The sequence below is a fragment of the Dermacentor albipictus genome, chromosome 1 (genome assembly GCF_038994185.2).
Source record: "Dermacentor albipictus isolate Rhodes 1998 colony chromosome 1, USDA_Dalb.pri_finalv2, whole genome shotgun sequence".
In the NCBI taxonomy this organism is placed as follows: domain Eukaryota; kingdom Metazoa; phylum Arthropoda; class Arachnida; order Ixodida; family Ixodidae; genus Dermacentor; species Dermacentor albipictus.
In genome coordinates, this window is record NC_091821.1 from 466,295,398 (window position 1) to 466,317,910 (window position 22,513).

The 22,513-nt window shown below is 46.0% G+C and overlaps 1 long non-coding RNA gene across 1 annotated transcript; it reads left to right on the plus strand.

Annotated features, from left to right (window-relative positions):
* Nucleotides 1-16,760: 16,760 nt before the first annotated feature.
* LOC139054810 (uncharacterized) lies at nucleotides 16,761-22,375 on the plus strand. The gene is made up of 3 exons (XR_011511522.1): nucleotides 16,761-19,534; nucleotides 21,481-21,577; nucleotides 22,237-22,375. It is a non-coding gene; the product is annotated as an uncharacterized lncRNA (long non-coding RNA).
* Nucleotides 22,376-22,513: the final 138 nt, after the last annotated feature.

Here is a 22,513-nt window from a genome sequence, read left to right on the forward strand (position 1 = left end):
CTGGAAAAAACAGAAAGGTGATCAAGCAAAAAAACAGACATTTTCTGTTTTTGACCGCCGTGGTCTAGTCACGTGCGTCTCTATGAAGAAGTAAGCTACGAATAATGCACCTGAAAACCTTAAAAACATCCGTTTATTTTTTAAAGCCTAGAGTAGTAAACTAAATTTTTCGCACAACTAGTACTATGTGGTTGCTTTTGATGCGGAGCTGCACTTCGCAAGATGGCTTCCGCATGAAGAGGGGTTTGGTGTCTTCGTGCGTCGATTTATTCGTTTCATTTGGACAGGTGAGTGAACAAACAATCTTTGCCGCTTGATACAGACAGTGTGATTTGCTTTGTGTCACCGGTGGAAATCTCTAAACTATATTGTAGATGTTGCGTGCGATGGCGGTGGATTACTGTAGCGAAATATTAGGGCATGGGCACAGAGCTCGCATCTCACTAAATGGCGGGAAAGCCCGAGCCCTGTGTAACTTTCATCCTCCGCCTTGCGGTTTCAAGCTGCCTACGCTCCGTAAACTGTTCATGGTGAAGGTGCAGCTATGATACGCAGTTAAAAGTTAAAACGAACAGGACGAGCGCTCACGCGCGAATTCCTTGCCGCCGCGGCCGCCGCCGTAGCGGCAAGCGCCTTGTGTCTATTCCATATTTCCAATGTGGTAGCTTCTAAATCGTGCCGCGGCCTCGCTACCGCAACCACGCAGACCTACGGAATAGTGCTTTTCATCGAATTCACGATTGTCTCTAAAGGCTATTTGAAATTTTTGCAACGTGTTTTAACGTGGTGTGTGCGTTAAATTTGAGATCTGCCAGGGCTCGGGTTCTCGCTTGAGCTTCGACTCGCGGCATTGGCCGCCGCGCCGACTGTCGTCATGCGGCCGGCGCACCGGCCACTCGCGCGAGCCGAACTAGTCCCTTGCCTAGCTGTCGACAAGCAACGTCGACGGGGAGGTGGATCGTTCGTTTCCCACTTTGCGGTTGCTGCGCGGCCTGCGCTCCCCCGTGTATTGCGTGGAGCATGTCTTCGCCTCAGTAGGCTCGGCGGCCTTGTCGCCGCCGCTGTATCGGTATAAGCGTTAAATAGATTCCACACGGCTTTTGCTATGGCTGTGAAATATAATCTGAAAATTGTAATGTTGAATATGCTGTTTGATCTGTTTGTCGGCTAATGAGACTACCATACGGGACTATATCACGTATTACGGACAGTTCTGGACGGTGAGATGCATGTTATGCGGGGAACGGGCCGTCGGTCACCCGCACGTGTCAGTTCTCTTCGGAGGCTGGCGCAGAATTGCAAACGGCGTAGATGCTTGACAGCATGCTTAAATTACAAGCAGATTGGGGCACAGGTTACTAGACTTCTTATTAAGGGCTAAGCTTAGGCTTCGAGCGAACGTGGATCTGTGCTGACGTAGTCCGTCGCGTCGCCTGTCGCCGACGCTTGCATGCAACCTGGTGCGAGTTAGCGGTGCTTGCATTAATAAAACTGAAAAAAAAAATTCTTCAGCACACAGTTCAGTAGTCTTGACTTGGGGTGATTAGATTACGCCACAGTATGTTACGCTGCTCGGGTGCTGCGTTAGTTATTCCCAAATAAAACTGTCGTTTCCAGGACAGTTGGCATTGCGTTTTAGGTGGACCCGTTGCGTACGCAAAGCTTTTGTGGGCGCACAGCTGTAGCTGTTTGTTACCTGAGCCTTCAAGCTATTGAAAGAGTCTACTATCACGTATTGGACGAGCGGCTGCGTTTCAAGTTCATGCATGTGTGAAATCACGTCCTGTCCAGTTGTCAGTGGCTTATAGGATTATGACGCTCTCCTCCGCGCGGCGCTTTCCTCCTCGTTTCCCCTCGCACGCCGGCTCCCAACGCTGCACACAGCAGGCAGCCGTAGGCCAACCGCGGCATTGAATTCTGGCGCGTGTTTTGGGGCTGGCGGGGGCCTCACTGAGTTAGCTAATCGTCATAGATGGTGGTAAAAGCAGTGGTAATGCTGAAAGTGATTTTCTGGGTAGTTTTGGTTTTCTATTCATTTTTGTGTGTATTTGAAGGTTCATAAACTTTCTGTGCCACGAAATAACAAGTTGACGCGCGTGTATCGAACTTAGTATTGCCGTTGGCAATAGCCATCTGAATTAGGGTTTGTTCAATCCGTGCGCGCATATAAAGCGCTTGTGTTGTTTGGCAGGCCTTATGATAAAATAGTCGCGAGTGCAGTGGAAGACCAAGTGTTCGGTTTCCTAATGTGAATGTGGCTCTAGTGAATTGCATCTGAACCATATGACAGAGTGCTGTATAAGACAGCGTCAGCGGCGCCGACGACCACTCATCGACCGCAATAATAGGAGCTGGTACACACGACCTGCTGAATTTTAATTCGAAATCGTTATATGGGCCGCTGAGTGGAAAAACCGGCGCCGTGCGACCAATTGTTTTAGTTGAGTTCGATGGTGCCGTTGCGAGTATGACGTGATGCATAGGAGAGAAGCCTAGGAGCAGTACTGATTAACCGTACAGGGGTAACGAGCGAACGAGTAATAGTGACTGTGGAAGGGGCTCTCAATAAAGTTGCGATATATCTGGGATGTTAAAAGACACCGTTTCATAATTATCCTCCAGCGAGAATTATTTTAATGCGGCTTGTGGAAGCTAAGTTATATGCTCGTGGCTCTTTGTTTCAGGGCTATTGCAGGTATTAATCCTGCAAGAGGAACAAAGGTGCAAAAGAATGGCGGGAAGCAGCACTGCCTGTCACCGAGAGTGGCTGCACTCGTAACGGCTTTGAAAGACTATGACTTTTAGATTTTAGTTTCTGTTGCTTGTGTTGTATAACATTTTATTATGTTGGGCTCAGAAATAGTTTTCCAGCTATAGAAGACTGCTGATGTGATTTTCGTTTTAATAAAGTGTTCATTCATATCAAGCTGCTTGGCTTTTGGTTCTCAGGCAATGCTATACTGATGAAAATCAGTGTGTTGTGCAAACGTTTCATATTTAGATATTCTTAAATTACTACAGTACAGGCAACTTCCCTCGAGCAACGAATTATGTAATATCACACTTTCATTGGTATAAACGATGCAAAGATCGTATTTGCAATTTAATGAGTCCTTGTGCTTGCACAGAAACCGTATTTTGTGCGGGAAAAAAAATTGGAATAAAAGAAAAACAAATTGGAAACAGAACTTTGCAGGAATTTAAAATATATTTTCTACAAACCAAAAAGAAAAATTGTGTGTAAATTAACAGGGCAGCCAAAAACAGACAACTAAACTCAATTTGCATTCACACATTTTCTGTACATGATAGAAAAGAAACATTGTAAAATAACAGAATAACTGAAAACAGGAAAGTGAATTTCACAGATTATCTGTACATAACAGAAAAGAAACACTGTAAAATAACACAATCACTGAAAACAGAAAAGTGAATTTCACAGACATTTCACAGGCTTTCAGTAAATAATGAGAAAGAAAAACCTGAAAATCACAGACTTGCTTCGAAACAGAAAATGAAGTTTCACAGAAATTTTATAGGGATTTTCGGTAAATGATAGAAAACTAACATTGTAAAATAACCGAAAAACTGAAAAACGGAAAACAGAACTCTACAGACTTTTTCTGGCAGGACAGCTGCCAGAAAATGTCTGTCTTTTTTCGAAAAAATTTTTTACAGTGTACGATCTCTCGCTTAGCCACGGCATGGGATGTAAACTCGTGCATAATTGAGTGCACAAAAGGGATGAATAGACAATTACATACAAAACACGTTCAAATAGGAAGACAAATTGATGCTCCACATTAAATAAAGTCGTAGCTTCACCAGAAAGACGAAGCATCGATTGCGATAGCAAATTAGCAGAAAGCCATACGAAGATGGCACTCTTATCGGCCGTATCAACTTGTAAACCCTCGCTTACTAACTAAATGAACAGGTATGTTGTCAGCACGCACAGTAAACATGAACACATCACACTCGATGACCGCGGACACTCGCTGTCGAAACGCTGGCGTGAGCAAGTGCGGCAGCAGTAGCGAGCGAAGTGACCTTCGTGCTGTCAATCGCTTCAACGCAAGCTGAGCGCCGAGATCACACAGCACGCACAAAAGTACGACCATCGACGTGCCTAGACACTGTGCCCAATGCAGGTTTCTCTGAAGATACGGCCACGCACCGCGCGCAGCTGCCACATACGCAGTTGCAACCGAAGCAGAACGCTTCCTCCCCTCGGCGATCCGCAACATGTGTGCCTCGCGCGCGACTGAAGACGGGGCGTTTGTTCCCCGCTCTTCTCCCTTTCGCGCGGGCGAGATTTAGCCGCGCTTGGACGCTTCCACTCGCACATGCAGCGTAAAGCCTGGGATACATGGAGCGAAAAACCGGCGTCCGGGCGGCGAAAAACGCCCGGCGTCGAACGCTCGCCCCTCGGCGTCCAAAAATTTGACGCCCGCCGGCTATCCGGACCGATCGGAAAAACCGACGCCCGGCGATCGACGCCGGCGGAAGTGGCGGGAGTGCCTCTCGTGCTCACCAGGCGTCGCGACGATCGATCTCCCTCAGACTTCCGGTAGCCGCCGAACGTTTTTGTGTGTTTTTTCCTTTTTAGCTGGTGCCTCGTCCGTCGCGCGGCCGCGCTGGAGCGACGGAATGTTGGCGTTTGCGCTTGTTTGGACGCGCACCTTTGGTGTCTCTGCGCGTGAGAAGGACACCATCGATCGTTACAGCCGAATATTGAATGTTTCAGAGCATTAAATGAAGTGTACAAATTTGTGTATACATATTTTTCGTCTACAAACTTAAGTGACGTGTTCACGAAAGAGATAATTATATGTGCGGTACAGTTTTCTTACCAACCCTTTCAAAAATTGCAATTACTGTGAAATATCCTGCTTAAAGCCTTTATTCTGCGTAAGTGTTGATTATTACTTGAAATGCGGGAAAATAAGTGACAGCAAAGGTAAACTTTTCCCATATTTACAACGTCAAATTGAAGTAAACTCGGCGGACTCCAATAAGTACATCATGGAAGTCTAAAAAATAAGAAGTGGTGCCGATGTGCTCAATAACATTTCCTCGTTTTAAGAAGTTAACTTTCGTCGGGGGTGATGGGGGTATTAAACTCTTTGAATTTACTGGTGAGGCCAGCGTCACTATAACTGTCGCGTGGGTGCTATGAGCTGGCACTGGCTAATCTGAACAATATTTCGTCTTTTCGCAACTCTTGGTGGTGCTTGATCACACAGAGTGCGCTCTTTTCTTTTCCAAGTAGTAGGCTTCCATTCATACTCCGGAACATCGGGGAAGATTGTTGATGGCACCGCATCGTTTTTCGACTGAGGCACATCGCCAAATATGGCCGGTAGCAAGAACGAGAAAAGAAATTAAACGTACGAAAGCAAATTAAAAAAAAAATGCGTACACTAGATAAGGTAACTTTTATAAATTGCTGACTTCCGCGTCACAGCTTGCACACGCTGTTGTCGGCGTACGTTATAGAAAAGGCGACGCTAGCAAAGATAGCATACTAAGGGACAACTGAAACTGCTACGCTAAAAGCCTAATGAAATCCATAAGGGTGGGTACACGGCAAGCTGTATGCCCTGAGGTGAGCGGCAGACGAAACTAATGAGACACATATGGTGACGCACGGCACCGGGGAGCGTCCAAGGAGCGCACATGTGAAGATACCGAAGGATTCTGCTTCCACGTGAAATGCCGAAAGGCGTGAGAATAGTTTACAGAGAAAGCGGGTGTTCCAGACAAGCCAAGCCTTGGTACGAAGAGAAAGCGCCCACTCGGTATACGGTTGTCGCGGATACAAGAGGTGCGCGGAGGCTGCACAATATCCAAGTGCTCTAGGGACAGCGCTGTAACCATGGCAAAGCCATCGAAAGCAGCGAGACTCGAATACAATGATAAGCTCATTTCAGCAGTGCAAACACGTGGCATAATTTGGGATTGTGGTCGCCAGGACTACAAGGACCAGCGAAAGAAAGCTGCGGCATGGGCAGAGATCATCGCCGATATCGGAACCGATCCGGAAGGTAAGTTCACAATGTTGGTACTGCTGAAAAATTTATATGCGGAAGTGATCACCCGATGATACCACCCTTTGTGCTTTCGGTACACGACCGTGTTGATTTATATATTCGTTGCGCCAACTTATTGTCGTTCTAATTGTAGGATAGCTATATAATTCTTGCGCCCTTGATGTCCCATCAAACTCATTCCTCCTGCTTTCCTGTTCTTGTTTTATTTCTTTTTCATTCCCCTCTATCTCAGTATATAGTTTTCAACACCAGCGCGTGATCTATGTGTGCGTGCACACACGGAATGTTTTGGGCGCCAGGACGCGTGTTTGTGTTCAGCAGCTTCGGGCGCTGTTTACAACGCGCGTTTATATTAGTAACTATTCTAATTTTTTTTTACCAAGTTACTTTAGGATCACGCTCGGAACGAGAGCCGCCCATTTCACGCCAAATATCGATAATTCTATCCTCTCCAGCTGCAGTACAAAACGCTAGTTCTTGGGGGAGGCTTTAAAACAGAAACTGACACTGAAGTAAACATCAATAACCACAATTTATTTTTACGTAAAGTAAACGTCGCTGTTGGAGCTCCACAAAACCTTCTGCAACGCCTGCACTCCGCAGTGCCCGCTCACTCAACGTAGCCTGACCCGCCAGACGGCGCAAAGCCAGCCCGCTAAAATGCTTGCAGCTAAATGAAACGTGTAGAAATCGTTCGTAAGCGCCTCTATGAAACTTTTTTCGAAGTTGTTTAGTCAGTAACAATAAATAATACAATAAAAATCCTGCTTATTCTTTTTTTGTTATCCAGAAACACATTCGTAAAGTCTGGCAACAATGCGGCGGGCGCGCGGCGGCGTCCGCCCGTTTGTCGCTGCATGTAAGCGAAGCCAGCGAACCACCGGCGTCGTCCCGCCGCGTCTATTTCCGCCGCGCGATGTTCGCCGTGAAAGAACGCTCCATGTATCCCGCGCTTAAGACGCACGGCGACGGTGTTCTCGCCCTTGGACTTTATACGGAGCATCATGGCTAGGGCGGAAATACGCACGGAGTGTCGATATATTTGCTATCACAATAACACTAAAAAATAATTTGGAAGTCCCGTAATGGGGTAGTAAACAAAGAAGTTAGCACAAGAACCCTATCAAAAACCCTCATTTGAGATTATTGAAAATTTCATAAATGTGGCATATGAGATTTCTTGCTATAGGGAAACGTTGTGCAGTTAGAAAGAAATTGCGAAATGCGCTACATACGTTCATGCGCTTAAAGCCTACTGCTGAGGGCACTAGAAATATTAGCACCAAAAATATCAGAGCCAAACGACGTCTATGAATCGGGGCTTGAATATGTGTTTTTCTTGGAATACTGAACCAAGGAGAGAATAAATTGTAGTTTGTAAATTTTCCGAACATCATCTTTCTTGCTTGTTACCACGTTGAGGAAGCGCAATTCGGATCGGAAATTTACTTTTCAAAAGTTGTTAGCCACCTTCTTCCTCGAATTTTTTATAATTCTCACCGAATGCGCGCAAAATTGCAGAAGAAAATTGCGTTCCACACCCATGATTTTCTCAGTGCCTAGTTCACTGAATAGATTCCCATTTCTTTCTATGATTTTCGGTACAAGAAAACGATTCGCCTTAGTGGCAGCGTTAAGCCTACTACCAAGCGGCAACGGCAAGGCGGAGCTGCCACAGTGCGTCAAAACCGGTCGCAGCTGTACCGCGCACGCTGCAACAAGGCACGATTGACGAAATATACCAGCAGGTATACGTCTACTACCCTTTACAGATATTTGTAAATGAAAGATATCGCTCTTTGTCTCTAATAACGTACTACGTCGCCCCAACCCACACTCTGTTGCTACTAGTCATGCCGACATGCCTCAAACGGCTGTTTACCGCTTATGGCTCGGAGTCGCATCTACGAGCTCTTAACCTTACCATACTGGAATGGCCGATCGCACGGCGTGCGGCTCCTGCATGTGCAAGGAAACCATCGAACCCCTTTTGTGCACCTGTTCTCGGTTCGGTGTTCAACGCACCGTTCTGCAGACGGCTTTCGACCAGCTGGACTCCAGACCAGTTTTAGTCAAAAAGTACTCGAACCATGACCGATCCGTCGCTAGCGGGAAACGCTATTCTCGCGTGAAAGCGGTCCTTGAAGCGCACCGGCCTGAATGACCGATTGTGGCTCCCCTGTGCATCTACGCTTCCTACGCAGGTGCTGTGCTCACTCTCTGCCTCTCTTCCTCTATAATTCGCCCATATGTCACGATGTGCAAGGTGGGAGATGCCTCAAGTTACGTGGTGTTAAGAATCTAGAATGATTTGTCACCTAACGCAGAAACTGCAACAAATGTCTAATTACCATGCAAGCCTTTTGCCTACAACACGAAAACATTATCCATTGATGTGTTTTGTATGCTTGGATATAGGGTTTTTCTTTCTTGTTTCGTTTTTTCACGTCAAAGCCGATGATAGATTTGTATTTGTACTATGAAATTACAATTCTTTATCGCTCTAGTTTACTTTTGTTTGATTCCATTGGTTTAGTTTCTCCCTGTGATTAAGCTGTGCGTACATCCAGTTTGATTTGGCCAGTAATTGGTCTTGTGGCTATCGGTCCAAGTATTATCTGCGCACTTCAGCTTCGAACTTTATTTTGCAGCTTTAAGAATGAAGCTGAAACCTAGGTCAGAAAGCCTTCATATGTGTAGCACTGCGTAACGCTACGAGCGCCTTCGCAGACTGCGTGACAGTGAGTGACTGAGGGAAAGAACTTTATTGGAGGTCTGGCGAGGACACCAACTCGTCTCGCACCCAGCTAGTCCCACGTCGGGACCGGCAGGTCTAGCCCACCGGCCTGGTGTGTGTGTGTTTTGCCAGTTTTTTTTTCATTCTTTTTCTCTCTCTCACATATCACATCCTTTTGCCTCTCCTCCGGTACAGGGTAGCCAACCGGAGATAATATCGGGTTAACATCCCTGTCTTTCCTTTGCCTTTCTCTCTCTCTCTTGATGGGCAGCACGTCCGTTTCGCACTGATCATCGTGACCATCATCTTCAGCAGCAGCAGCAGCAACAATATATCTAGCACAAGGAGATAGCTATAGCATTATTAGGAGCGTAATATCTTAACGAGAGCAATTGGTCTCTTCCATTGCAAAACGTCGAAAAGAGGCCGCTATCCGACGAGTTTATTTTAGGTCCTCGCCCTAATGCGAACAGCACAAGTTGCTGGGCTCGACGCACGGCTTCAGAGATGCCACAGCGTTGTGAACTTGTATACACGCACCTCCTCTTTCTCATATCACCATCATCGTTCATCAGCTATTTTTCTCCCCGTTCCTTTCCCTAGTGTAGAGTAGCAGGCTAGAAGTTATAGCTCAAGTGGACCTCTCTGCCTTTCTGTAAATAAATCTCTCCCGTACTATGTTAACGACGAGTTATAACTTTGGCCGGTCGAGCGCTTGATTCACTTAATAATTGATTAATTGAACAATTGCAACAGCATGCATTCATTCATTCATTCATTCATTCATTCATTCATTCATTCATTCATTCATTCATTCATTCATTCATTCACCAATTGAAAATCTTGGAAGCAAGCGCAATTCCCAATGTTTAATTATTAGGTCAATGAAGGAATGGTGAAGTGAAACGTTTTTCAGCCATACAGCGGTTAGCAGCCAATGCGGGGGCTGTCAATTGCAATTAATGATAATAATAAAGGACAAAACTTAGGAGGACGATCGCTAAGGCATTTGATCGTGTAGCCCACTGCAGCTTGATTTTAAAACTGTCAGTGCTAAGAATAGATCCGCTTACATTATCATGGCTTCGTAATTGTCTAGCAAATCGACAGCAATGTACTGTAGTTAGCAATTATTCTTTATCACTTTGTTACGTTTCCTCTGGAAGGGGGCGGGGGGCTGGGCAACGTTCTAGGCTCGTTACATTTTCTCATCTGCTGTAATGACTTGCCGGACAATATATCATCTCGTATGCGCTTATTTGCTGCTGATAGTATTATTTAATGTCGAATTTGCACCAATAGTGACCACCTCGCCCTTCAGTAGGTCCTTGAAGGTATTGGTGAGTGGAGTAAACACTGGTTAACTACTTTAAAATTTTCCATGTGCAAACTAGTCAGCTTTGGCCATGAACTTCGTAGCTCTAGCGGCCTATATAAAATTGGTAACAACAACGTGGGGCGTACTACACAGTAGAAGTACCTAGGCATGAACCTAACCCCAATTCTTAACTTGTCCTCACATATTACTTCTACCTGTGGTAACGCATCAAGGTTCTCTACACCGTAACTTACAAAAATCTCCCTCCAGTGTACGTAAACCGCATTATTTCACTTTAATTCGTCCTCAACTTAAGTTCGCCTCCTAAATTTGGCCATCGTATCAACAGTATCTTATCAACATGTTAGAAGCCATTCAGAGCAGACTCAGTTGGTTCAATGCGCATAATTACAGATACCCATCCTGCATAACACGAATTAAACAAGACCTTTTACTTGATCCATTAATCACTCGTCGTGACATCGCTCCTTTATCACAATTCCGCAAATTTATTCACACCAGTATGACATCCTCTGTGCACCTTAATCTCGCTTATCGAACATCACGCAGACTGCATAACTACTTTAGCTTTAACTTATCGGCTCTACCACACACTATCTGTTTGCGGAACGATCTTTCAGATAACCTTGTAGCAGAGCGAGATCCCACAAAAGTTTTGCAGTAATCTTGAATACGTGCTGGCCGAGCCAGCAGGCAGCAGCAGCCTGCGGTGCCAACGCCGCATGCCACCGACGTCCTGCCCGACGAGGGACCGAGTAGGCAGCAGTGGCCACCAATGTCGGCAGACGCAGGCGGCAGCTAAGCCCAGCGAGGGTGAAAGAGAGAAACGCGTAGCGTGCGCCGGCTACTGTGACGTGTGACGGGTAGCGGCGAGTGTGACGTGGCGTCGTGGCGATGCCCTCTCCCCTCATGCCACACCTAGCGCGCTGGTGGCGCAGCACGTGTTCTCTTTCGCCCGCTCTGCTCCGTCGACGCGTGCTCGTCACGTGGCGTCGCAGCCAATGGGAATTTATGCGCCGTTTCGCTGCTACAGACGCAGGCTGTTTCGCTCAGTGTGGGCAATTTGATGCTCCCGCATCAAAATGTCTATTCTCCAAAATCTAATGTTCTGCATTTGGGACATTCACCATTATCCTTGCCTATAGAACTGGGGCACATAACTTCGTCTTTTTTCTTCTTTTTTTTTACGCAAAAGCGATCTTTTGTGAATTGTTCTTATTCTCCGCAGCGCTGCTTCCTTTGAGTTATAAATCGCATTTTCGTTCGTTGTTGCTTTCTTTTTCAATTTTGAATATTATTGTAACTCCTTTGCTTTTGTAGTGTATCTTGTTTCCCGTCCGACAGAGTAGGGCAGCCAACCAGACGCATTTCTGGCTAACATCCCTGCCTTCCCTGTTTATTTCCTCCTCCTCCTTGTTACGTTTTTTTGTTGTTGTTGTCTCATCTTTCTGCACTAATCGATGTTTCACTTTGTTAAGGTGTTAATGTATTTTGACCCTAATTTATGTATGTACTGTACTGCCCCCTTATACAATGCCCCGCCAGAGCTCTGTAAGGCACTTATAAGTAAATCATAAATACATCACTTCATTTGTGATCTGACGTATACGGATCGTAAAGAAACGTCTGTTCACAGCCATTCCACAGGCGCCTCACAGTTAGTCAATTTGAACAAAGGAAGAAAATATGCGATACTCTACACGTGAAACACGGGACACCACAAAAACGAAACACGCACACAAACACCCACACACTCTGACAAACGCACACACACACGCACACATGCACACACAAAAAAATTGAATAAGGCTATATAAGGGTGTAGGCTGCACGCATATCTATAGCACATGCGAAAAGACGGCCGCTGCGTAGAGAAGAGAGACCACGAAAGGTGGCGCGGTACTGCCGTTAAAATATACATTTCAACAAACTATATAAACCATCGATCTAATTACAGCGTATGTACAGTATACGGATAGCCTCAGAGACGGTGATCACGGCTATGAGTTGCGAGGCCCTCGAAGAAAACAGCTTGGTCGACATAGCTATCGACGTACAACGTTTCTACACTTTTTTTTTCTTTTTTTAACATTTGGTCCCCCGTCTCTGGCGTATCCCAGTAACCGGTGAATAAGCGTTGGGGTTTTTGCAGCCGGTGATAAACGTGCCTCCTGTAAGCGTTCCCTCGAGATATGAGGGGAGAGAGCGTGATGACGGGACGCAGATTTGGGATGTGCTCCACCGCCTCGACTCACACTGGGAAGCGACCCACACGTTCCCCTTCTCCTGTCACGCGTAGGGATTTGTACGAGGCATTAAGGGATCACAAGAGGAGGGGATAATCTAGTCTCCTGCTCTCTTGCTGTGGTTAAAGTCAGGCCCCGTTCAACTCGATAAGCGTCATGAAATTTGAGCGTGCGGGTCCTACGTGCGGACCACCCGAAACGTCGGGTGAGGGAGCTGATTCACTTTGTGCTTTCACGATGTTGCCTTTGCTGTATTTTCATTCTTTTTTCACTTTGGGTTTGCAATTACTGGATGCTGAGCGTCTTTTCCATTTCATTTCCAGGATCGCTGCGATAGTGTGAGCTCCTCGACCGTATCGGAAGCAATCTGAAAAGCGCAACTCCCATAGGCAAAGTGCGCCGCAACTTGAGAACAAACAGTGGAAGGGTTACAAACAGCCCCAAAAACCGGCTCAAAAGTCTCGACTCACCATCACGTTTGACAAACATGCATACAATAGCCTTAAAAGCTGACATGGGAGAGGGAGATTTATTTACAGAAAGGCAGAGAGGTCGGCCTGAGCTAGCACGAATTAACATTATGTACAGTCGCGGACAGAATAAAATGGACCACGGCGAAGGCGGCCGGAGCGGCTGCGGGGGCGGCGCTGCTATCGCGCTTCGTGCGCTCCCGACGAGAGTACCCCGAGTGACGTCAAACTTCTCCTCCGCACTCTCGCTCTCGCGCTGACGCTTGTCGCGCTTGATAAATTTCTAGTGCCACGTTCGGCTCCTCTGCTGCTGACGGTCGGGACGAAGGGGCGCGTGAATCGCCAGTAGTTCAGCACTTAGCGCTGTCGCGCAGTAGCGGACGGCCGCAGCCCATCAAAGCGCCGCGCTGTGAAGGAACCAAACTCGATGTTTTTCTTTTGTCGGCGATTTACAGTCGCGGACGCAATGAAATGAGCCATGGCTTCGAGCGAAAAACGTGAAACAGTGCCAACAAGTGAAGGCGCCTGATACGTGTTGAGACGTCTGCTCTTGCATACGCGTCCCTTTTAGTTCGCAGCCTCTCCAGACCTCTAACATCGGCTTAGCGCTATTTAATCGTAGGGCGCAGCGCGAGGCGACGCCGCTACAGCGCCGCAACGTCTGGTGCGCTGCCGGAATATATACACAACCTATATATATATATATATATATATATATATATATATATATATATATATATATGTGTGTGTGTGTGTGTGTGTGTGTGTGTGTGTGTGTGTGTGTGTGTATTTACCGTATACAAGATCATTATGTGTCAGAGAGTATAGCTGTGATATAGTATGGAGTCATGGAAATCAATCAAAAGGAAATTTATGTGAACCTATGGAACACTGCTTCAGCATTGACCGAAATTTGTCGTGCTGGGAATGTCGCTGCTCACTGCTTGGCACATATCATCTGAATGAGGCGTACATCTTGCTTATAAGGCGTTTGCTATGTTGTCAGCCAGCGTCATGATGGAACAAACTCATGAATTTAATTAAATTTGCAAAAGCTGCCCGAAACACGCCTACGCCTACACCCACCCCCCCTCCATGCCCAAACTCTGCTTTAAGTATTTTCCTATGCAATTTTCTGTACGTTACACTTAGTTGTTTTCTTTCTTTACCATATATCTGCTGCTTAAGGGATAGCAAAATGCTATCTATGTTTCTTGTATTGTGCACCGGTCACTATTTTGCGTTTACCGTAAACCTTACTAATCGTAGAAAAGGCTCCGATTTAAACGTAAGACAAGTTTCTTGTTAAGTGCTTATCAAGACCATGTTTGTTCCTAAAAGAACTGCCGATAAGCAAAAAAAAAAAAGGAAATCGGAAAAAAAATGTACAGGAAAATGCCTCAGCTCGTCGGCACGCAGCTGTAGCCGTGACGCGCAGAAAGGAGGCCACCAGCGAAATAGCCGTAACAGCATAAAAAATGTCGCCACACCGCTAGCGAGACGACGTCGGCTGTCGAGGAGGCGTTACAAAATACCGCGCCAGGAGAGATGATCCTTCCTCGCGCAGGCCTCGCGTCGGGACGTAGGGAAGGGGGAAGGCTGAAAGGAGGGAGAAAGAGGGGGAGCTCGCTCGCAGGGCGACACGACCACGAGGAACTGGCACTGCGGGCGTTGAGAGCTTCCATCGCAGGTTCTCTCCCGTCGAGGTTTGAGGCGCGTCCCGGGAAGAGGCTTCCCGAGGAGAGAAGGGACCCCCGGCTGCGGGGCCTCGCTCGCCGTGGCTGAGTAATTATTCAAAGCGCTTGAAACATTCACCCGCGCTAATGGGTCTCGGTCGGCGAGCTCTCCCTCTCCCTAGCTCGCAACGCCCGCGCTGACGGTGGGCAACGGCAGGACCGCGTGAAGTAGGAGGAGGGTGGCGTCCGTGAAGAAGGACGGGATGGCAGATTCTAGGTGCGGCTCTCTCGGTTCGGGTCGTCGTCACGTGCGGGAAAGTGGGCGCAGTGCTGGGGCGCCCGGCTGCTCCGCGAGGAAGCAAGGGCTGGCGGCGTTCTAGCGCGCGGGAATCGGGCGGGCGGTAACCCCCCCTTCCCTCGAGCAGAAGGTGTGAAGATGACGTCGTGACGCATGTCCGCGCGGCCGACACGCAAGGGGCGGACGCGCCCGTCAGGGCCACGCGTCTCCTCCGCGCTTGCGACAGGGGGTCGGCCGCACGTTCCCTTCGCTACGTTGCGGCCACCGATGTGGCTCGGGCTTCTCGCCGGAGGCCGCTTGAGCCCACCAAAGTGACGCGCAATTTGCGGCACCTATAGTCACATAGGGGCTGGTCATGATTATACTTGAGGGCACGTTGAGCGTTTATAAAAGTTTTTGGACTAAAGCCTGCCGCTCTGTACAGTCGGAACTGTGAGAAACGGTGGCGAGCTGCGGTTCCTGCGTGCTCGCGTCGGCGCCATTGCCTATGCTAGACACTGTGCATGATATGATGATCAGAATATCCGTTTCGTAGAGCAGGTATACTCACGCCTAACGCTGTCGAACGCCTGATAGAAAGCACACATTGTGAAGGTGTAGCCCAGACTCCTAACTTGGAGGGATTCCATTTTATTGCAAAAGAAACGCACAAGCTCGACCCACTTCTACTTAATATTCGCACGGCAGAAGCAGATCAGACATCTGGCAAGAAATGTCCCATATAGACCTTGCTCACATTTTCTTGAAACAGAAAGTGCTTCTGCAGACGCACAACTAATGAAAGCGCCGTGAGCGTTACGAATACTGCCGCAATAGCCGAGCGTAACCCTATAATAAGTAGTTTTTTGGCTTTCACGGCATAGTCCAATCGCTACTATGGCCAACGCAATAAATTGAGCAGAACCTATTGGCTGGTAAAATAGTCAATAAACATTGCTGGCTCTCCTGTAATCGAGAGTAGATGTAAGCATGAAATGGCAACCGGCAAAGCAGATTGGTTGGAGATGATACTAGCCACACTCTTAAAATGAGTGTAGTGGATGTTCGCAGCGGCATACCCCACCACGCCGCACCACACCGCACCGCGCCTTACTGTGCTATGGTCCATATCGACGCTGCCCAGCTTGAAGAACAAAAGCGCCTGAAGGGGGCACGACAGGCAGCGAAAGACGCCAGGAAAACAGAGCGCACTGCCCAGCTATAAAAGAAGAAAAGCGCCTAAAGGAGGCGCTATAGGGTGCCTCGATGTAGAGTCACTAGAAAAAATTTCAGAGTACCGCAAAGGTCGGGATTTGACTGGCAACACTGAGCGGCCACCGCCATACACCTTCCAAGCCGACTGCGTCGCGGGAAGGCCGCTGTGTTGGAAGAGCTTGATATTCGGCGACATATCGGGTTGAGTGTTTACTGAAGTACAAATACTTTGTGCCCGGAGATAATGGTTGCCAAGAACGAAAAGGACATGTTATTTTGGCGATGTTATCCAGCCGGTGGTTGTTTTGCACGCCGATCGTGTTTACACCTGGAACTGTGCTACGATTGCGGGCAGCAGCTTAGCGCTGCTATCGCGAGCTTATGCACGCGTTTTTTTTTCCCTTCCGCGGAGCAAGCTACGAAGAAAACGTTTCGTCACTTCGAGCCGCAATGAGGCAAGCTTGTGCTTTTGGGCATGAATATCGAGGACCGCCGTCGGCTTCTACTGAATGTTTCCAAGCAGGACGAAACACCCGACAGTGTCACAGGTACGTACGTTCACTGTGTAATTTCACAAGCTAAATCGGATACATTTAATTTAGTTTGTAATCCGATACCGCGCGTTCTCGACTCTGCCGGGCGACTTCGTCCGCCGTATACGCACGACACATTGCGACTGCCGTGTGCGCATCGGTGCTTGGCCGTGATCGTAAGACCATCTGTGCACAGCAGGCGTAAAAACCAACTGCGATGACCATTTTGCGCACTAAATCTTGAGGAAGGCCAATATGAGCCATTTGTGTGATTACAGCAGCTTATATGTACTTCTGTACACTGATAATGAGCGAGAGTTTGCTACATTGCGGTTTATGAACGCGGCTGTCTAGTGCGTTCATGAGCGGCTACTCTTCTCAACTGATTTATGACTGTTTTCTTAGACTACCAGGAATTGCTGCGTGTAAAAAAAAAGGCAGGAACGCCCGCTGATGACGCAGCACTTTTTTTTCTAAGTTGCATGGGCGATGTATAAAATTATTGTGCTTTTAGAGCGGTTTATGTGACATGCATAGTGACAGAGTGAAACTAAAGCTACTGGGTGTTCTGTTGTTTTGTATTTCTTGTTATGCATCAAGCACAGCATTATTTGGGTATGCACCGTAGCATTTCAACATAAAACATATGTATGTTGACTTCAGTTCATTGCATGCGCTCGGCTTACAAGCTCAAAATTTGAAGCATGCGTTTTGAATATCACCTGGCCGTTGGTTTCAGGCTCAAAATGCGTATGTATGAATGAGCAAAGGATAAGTGTAAAAAAGGAAGTATCAAGGGCCTCCTATTGACCAAATTTTAAGAAAGGACTGCAATGTGTCAGATTCTGCAGTCTTGTGTGTAGGTGACCAAAGGAAAATAAATCAAAAGATGAGTTACTTGATATTACATGCATGCAGTGTTGGGTAATATTTTCTTAAATGTCATGTGTATAGGTCAGTTTCATTTGTAATGTACATCCAGGTACAAATCGCACATTCAATGAAAGCAAGGCAGTAAACAATATGAGTGCTTTGTGTGCGGTAAGCGATAGCCACCTTGCACACATTTATTGACATATATAACATATACATTGCACTTTCATTTTCCCGACCACAAGCCTACGGCTTTAGTCATGAACAAAGTCGAACTTTGGGCTAGTTGGCAATAATTTTTACAGAGATACCTGCCGAATAAACAAAGGACGGGGAAAGAAGGATGGCACAAATGCAAACAGACAAAGAAAGCTTTTATTTCAGAGGCATACCCAAGGAGACCAACATGTCGGTGCTCACCGATGATGCAGAAAGCCTGTTTCAGAAATTGTGCAGAGAGTATAGATGACCCACTGTCCTCAGTGCCACAAAAGAACAGCAGAAAAAGGAATTTCAGATTTTGCCCTGCTTTCACCATATCTCTCTGTTCCCAAATGGTAGCAGAAAAATTCAGCACAGGCGTAATCTTCACACGCTCCCACTTCCCGCACAAGTTGTCAAGCCTTTACACACTTTTCAGCTGAAGTATGGTGAAAAAACTGGTTTGTGATATGAAGCATACCACCAAGCTTATTGAATGTGCAGCACTCATGGTTTGCAAGATATCTCTGAGCTGTAGGTCTGTTCATATAGGGCAAACTGGTCGTTTCCTAAACAACTGACGAAGAGAACATGGTGCTTCACTTAACAAAAATAATGCTCAGTATGTCTGTTTGCACTGTAAAGCTTGTAGTTTTTATCTACTGTACAGAAACACAGAAGTCTTAGGACGATTAAAAGACAAGTTAGCTAGGGAGATTCTTGAGGCGCCTCTCATTCACAGGTTCAGAAGAGACGCATGTCACTGATATATCTGGTGTTGATTTTCTTCAAAGAGCACTTAGGTTACTTAATTCTAGATAATATAGTTTTTTTACGTTTTAAGGTGAGGCTTTAATCTTGTTTTTAATTTTGCTACAAGTATGAAGCTTTCACCTTCTTTGCTTTTGGTGGTTTTTGCTGTGATACAAATTTTTTCATGTAATCACAAAACATCATTCCTGTTTAAGTGTAGTGGCTGGGCGCACACATTGCTTTCCTTAATGCTGTTGTCAATTCAAGCTCATCCCGTCTTTCCTTCATCATCCTGTATTTCCGAGTAAAGTCTCCCTGTCAAATGTGATCATGAAGCAGGCACACCATGCAAACTTAAAAAATGGGCAGACTAAGACACTTTGGCACCTAAAAACAAAGTGCACGTAAGTGAGTTATAATGCTCTTTTTTTCTCTTTATGGCACATAAGGCAAATGTGCTTATGCTGAAGAGACTTGGAAGTGTAGGTACACCTGAAGTAGAAATTAAGAATGGCTTAGTTTTGCTCCTTGCGACTAACAAACTGCCTGCAACATCCATCATGTACGGAAGCTACAAGTTCTGAAGCCTAATGAACTTTATTATTTCTTTTTTCGGATTTATAAACATAGCTTTAACTAAGCTTCAATGTGTGCGTTGCTTGGAATGTATCACAATCTGTAATTACTGTGCTAGCAAACAAGTTTCAGTTGCAGCGCCAATCATCACAATGGCAGTGAGGTGAAGCGAATGCCCCTGCTGTTGCGCCCTCGGGCTAAGGGGGGTAATCATTGACTAAAGAATAAATAGTAGTTATGGTGGCAGCAACTGCATTTCTTTCATACATTAATTTTTGATGGCACTTCAGAGGATGCTTTGCTATCTGTGAAAAGCTTTCAAAAAGCCCACGGGATCAGCAGATACAGTTTGAGCTATGAAATTGTCTACCTTGTCATAAATTAACTACTCTGCATTACTCTGCAGCTGGATGGCACCGACAGAGACACAGGTAGCCAACGGAGCACACGGAGGTCCTCATCTGGCACCACTGGGAAGGCACAGCATTACACAAGAAAGGAACCCTCTTACAACTCATAAGAACGGGCGCTGGTGACTGGTGCCAGAACCTGCCCCACAAGCCTTCTTTCCTAGCAAATATGCAGGTGAGCCAGCTCCTCTTCATCCGCATGTTCCAAGCAAACAGTCATTCAAAAAGTATACATCACTGACCTCACCTCCAGAAGCAAACACGTTTGTTTCACCTACGGAACACACTGGAGGCTGACACCACTAGTGTGGAAAATAAACAAAGTAGAAGCGCTGCAAACAGCACATGCAAGACTAGAAACACCTATCACCCCTGCAGTCATCTTGAACAGCAAGTGGAGTTTGCTGTACAACACAAAGATAACAACTACCCAGTACTGACAACACCATTTAAAAGTACCAACTCTCAAATAGCAACACCATTAGCGTGTACGAACAAAAACAAAATGAATTTTGTATATATGACAATGAAACTGCAGGAGCATGAACACCAGAAAACACCGATTGCACACTATCTCCTTAAAACCACAGCAAAGTCTGATTTCATCCTTCTGCGGAATACAGAAAATAGCTTTTGAAGCTGCAAAGCCTTACATACAAGCCATAATAAGCCGAGTCGGCCAGTACTCTCATCCTAAGCACGGACTAGAACAGCTGCTCAAATACACTCGACATTTCGCACGATGGTCTTATATGCAGCATCAACCACCACACAAGTATGAATGTGTGCTTACAACCCTCCTAAACAATGCAATCCAAGAACATTTAAAACGCATCAAACTGCTTGAATAAATTTTAAAAATTCTGTACCATGCATACAGCTTCTACACACAAAAACATAAGAGCAACCATAAACAGCACAAACTGGGTTAAGTGCACAAAACTCCAGCAGGCAATTTTTTCCCCCATAGTGCAGCAAATTAAGCATTAGTGGAATGGCTAAGAGAGACTAGACAAAGAGCCGCAGGCATTCAATATCTGTGCCATCCGACTCCCCTAACACAGACTTGGTCAGGTTTTAAAAAAAGCGGAACCAGCTTGCAGTGATGAGCCAAGAGTCCAAAATAAATAAGCCAGAAAAAAATAATTAAATATTGCAAACTGGAATAATGTCTTCTTTGCCTGACTCTGGAGGCTGAACTCAGCATGGAATATCATATGTGACAAAATTCACACCAAACATACATGGTAGTTGTTAGTAGAGGACTATGCACACCTAATATTGTTCTGTGTTTTCTTGTGTCAAACGATGCGTTACAAAATAGAATACATGGGTTACCGGGCAGTATTTGCCTACAGTGCTAAATAATTTATAATGGATTTTCTTCTCTCATGCTGTTTCTGTTTCATCGACGAACGACTGATGTCAAGCTCATGTGTTGGTCACGTGATCCACTAAAAAAAACTAACAATCATTGATGTGTAGTTATAATTTACTGCAACATTTAATCCAACCTTTTCCAAGACCTGGAATGACAAAAAATGACCTGTCAGCGATTATATTAGTTTTTCTACAAAATCACGTGACGAAAACATCAACTTGACATCACAGTCGTCGTTCGGTGAAACTGGAATAGCGTCATGAAGAAATTAAATTGTTAATTATTTAGCGGTTGTACGCCAATACCACAGGCTGCTCCATGTATACGAATGTCTAACACATCGTTTGAAACAAGAAAACATGCAAGCAAAAATTTGTCGTCTATAGTCCTTTAAGGGTACTAAAGACAGTGTATCAAGCCCATATTACAAAAACATGTCGGCCTTTTCAGCCTGAGACATACAAAATGTGGAATAATGGTAACCCACTGTCAACTCTTAGTACAGTGCAACAGCATATTGATATGGACACAGAATTTAAGAATGGTCTAGCTCTTGAAGCATAAAGTTACAGCTCACTTCACGTTTGAAATAGCTGCACGCATGCCAACACTTTTTGATCCGCACTTAGAGTTTTGTGCTGCTTTTTTTTGCAGCATTTCATTTTTTGCACGCAGTGCAAAGCGCAGCCTACACAACAAAAATTCATGCACAACTTTGTCTGCAACATTGTGACATGCAGGAAAGACAGTGAACGTGGGCTCCACGGCTGCAATGAGGGTTCTGACCTGATCAACGTTGACTTTCCCCATGACAAGAGACTCTTCATTCACCCTGAAGTATGTCTCCACACACTCAGTGAGGTGCATAATATTTTCGGATGGTGTGCAAAGAGATTGCTTGTCTGGAATGTAGTTCTTGAGTGCCAAAAACCTGTTTTCATTCTTTGCCGGCTGAACCAATAAAGTTGTGCAACTCTCACAGAGCTTGTGCTTTTTCATGATGTTGCGTGCCACATAACCAGCGACATACTGTAGAGACTGTTGTTCTTCAGGCTCAAGGTCTCCTACTTCCTCTGGCATATTTATGTTATCTAGTTCTTCAGCCAAATCAGGTCGGGAGGAAAGAAAATCTGTTAGCTGAACAGAGTCATCAATGTCGTAAGAGCCATGCCTGCTTGGCTTGAAGAATTGTGCCAGGACAATGACTCTTAAGGTATACTTGAATTCTCGTGCCCTGGGTACGGGCGTCTTAACTCTTATTGTGCTAAATAGGTTCTCGAGCGCGTCTTGGCAGAGGCGACTCAACAGCAGAAATTTCAGAGTCTTGCTTTGCACATACAGTTTGCGTAAGTTCAGTGCAGTTGTAGTCGTTATTATTATGCCGGCCTGGACAGGCTTCCATGCTGCATTCGTCTTTCCTTTGTCAATGATGCGGAGGTTCCTGAAGACCTCCATGAAGTCAGTCAGGAAGGTCACAGCTTCCTTTCCCTTTTCAGGGCAGAGGTCGCTCAACGCCATGGTTGGCGTCCGAGATGTCATGAGGGAAAACCACTTGAACACCTGGTCCACGAACCATGCTGTCGTAAGGGCCTCTTCGTCCATTTTGCCCTGCTCGACCAGAAGCCGTAGGGCAGATGCTACTGCATGGTTAAATACAGCATATGCTGTGCCTACATTCATTTTTTCATAATGGCTGGGATTTAAATGCTTTGACTTCAGGCGTGGAGCAAGCTTCAGGCTATGCTTCTCGTCGATCTCACATAGCTGCTCTAG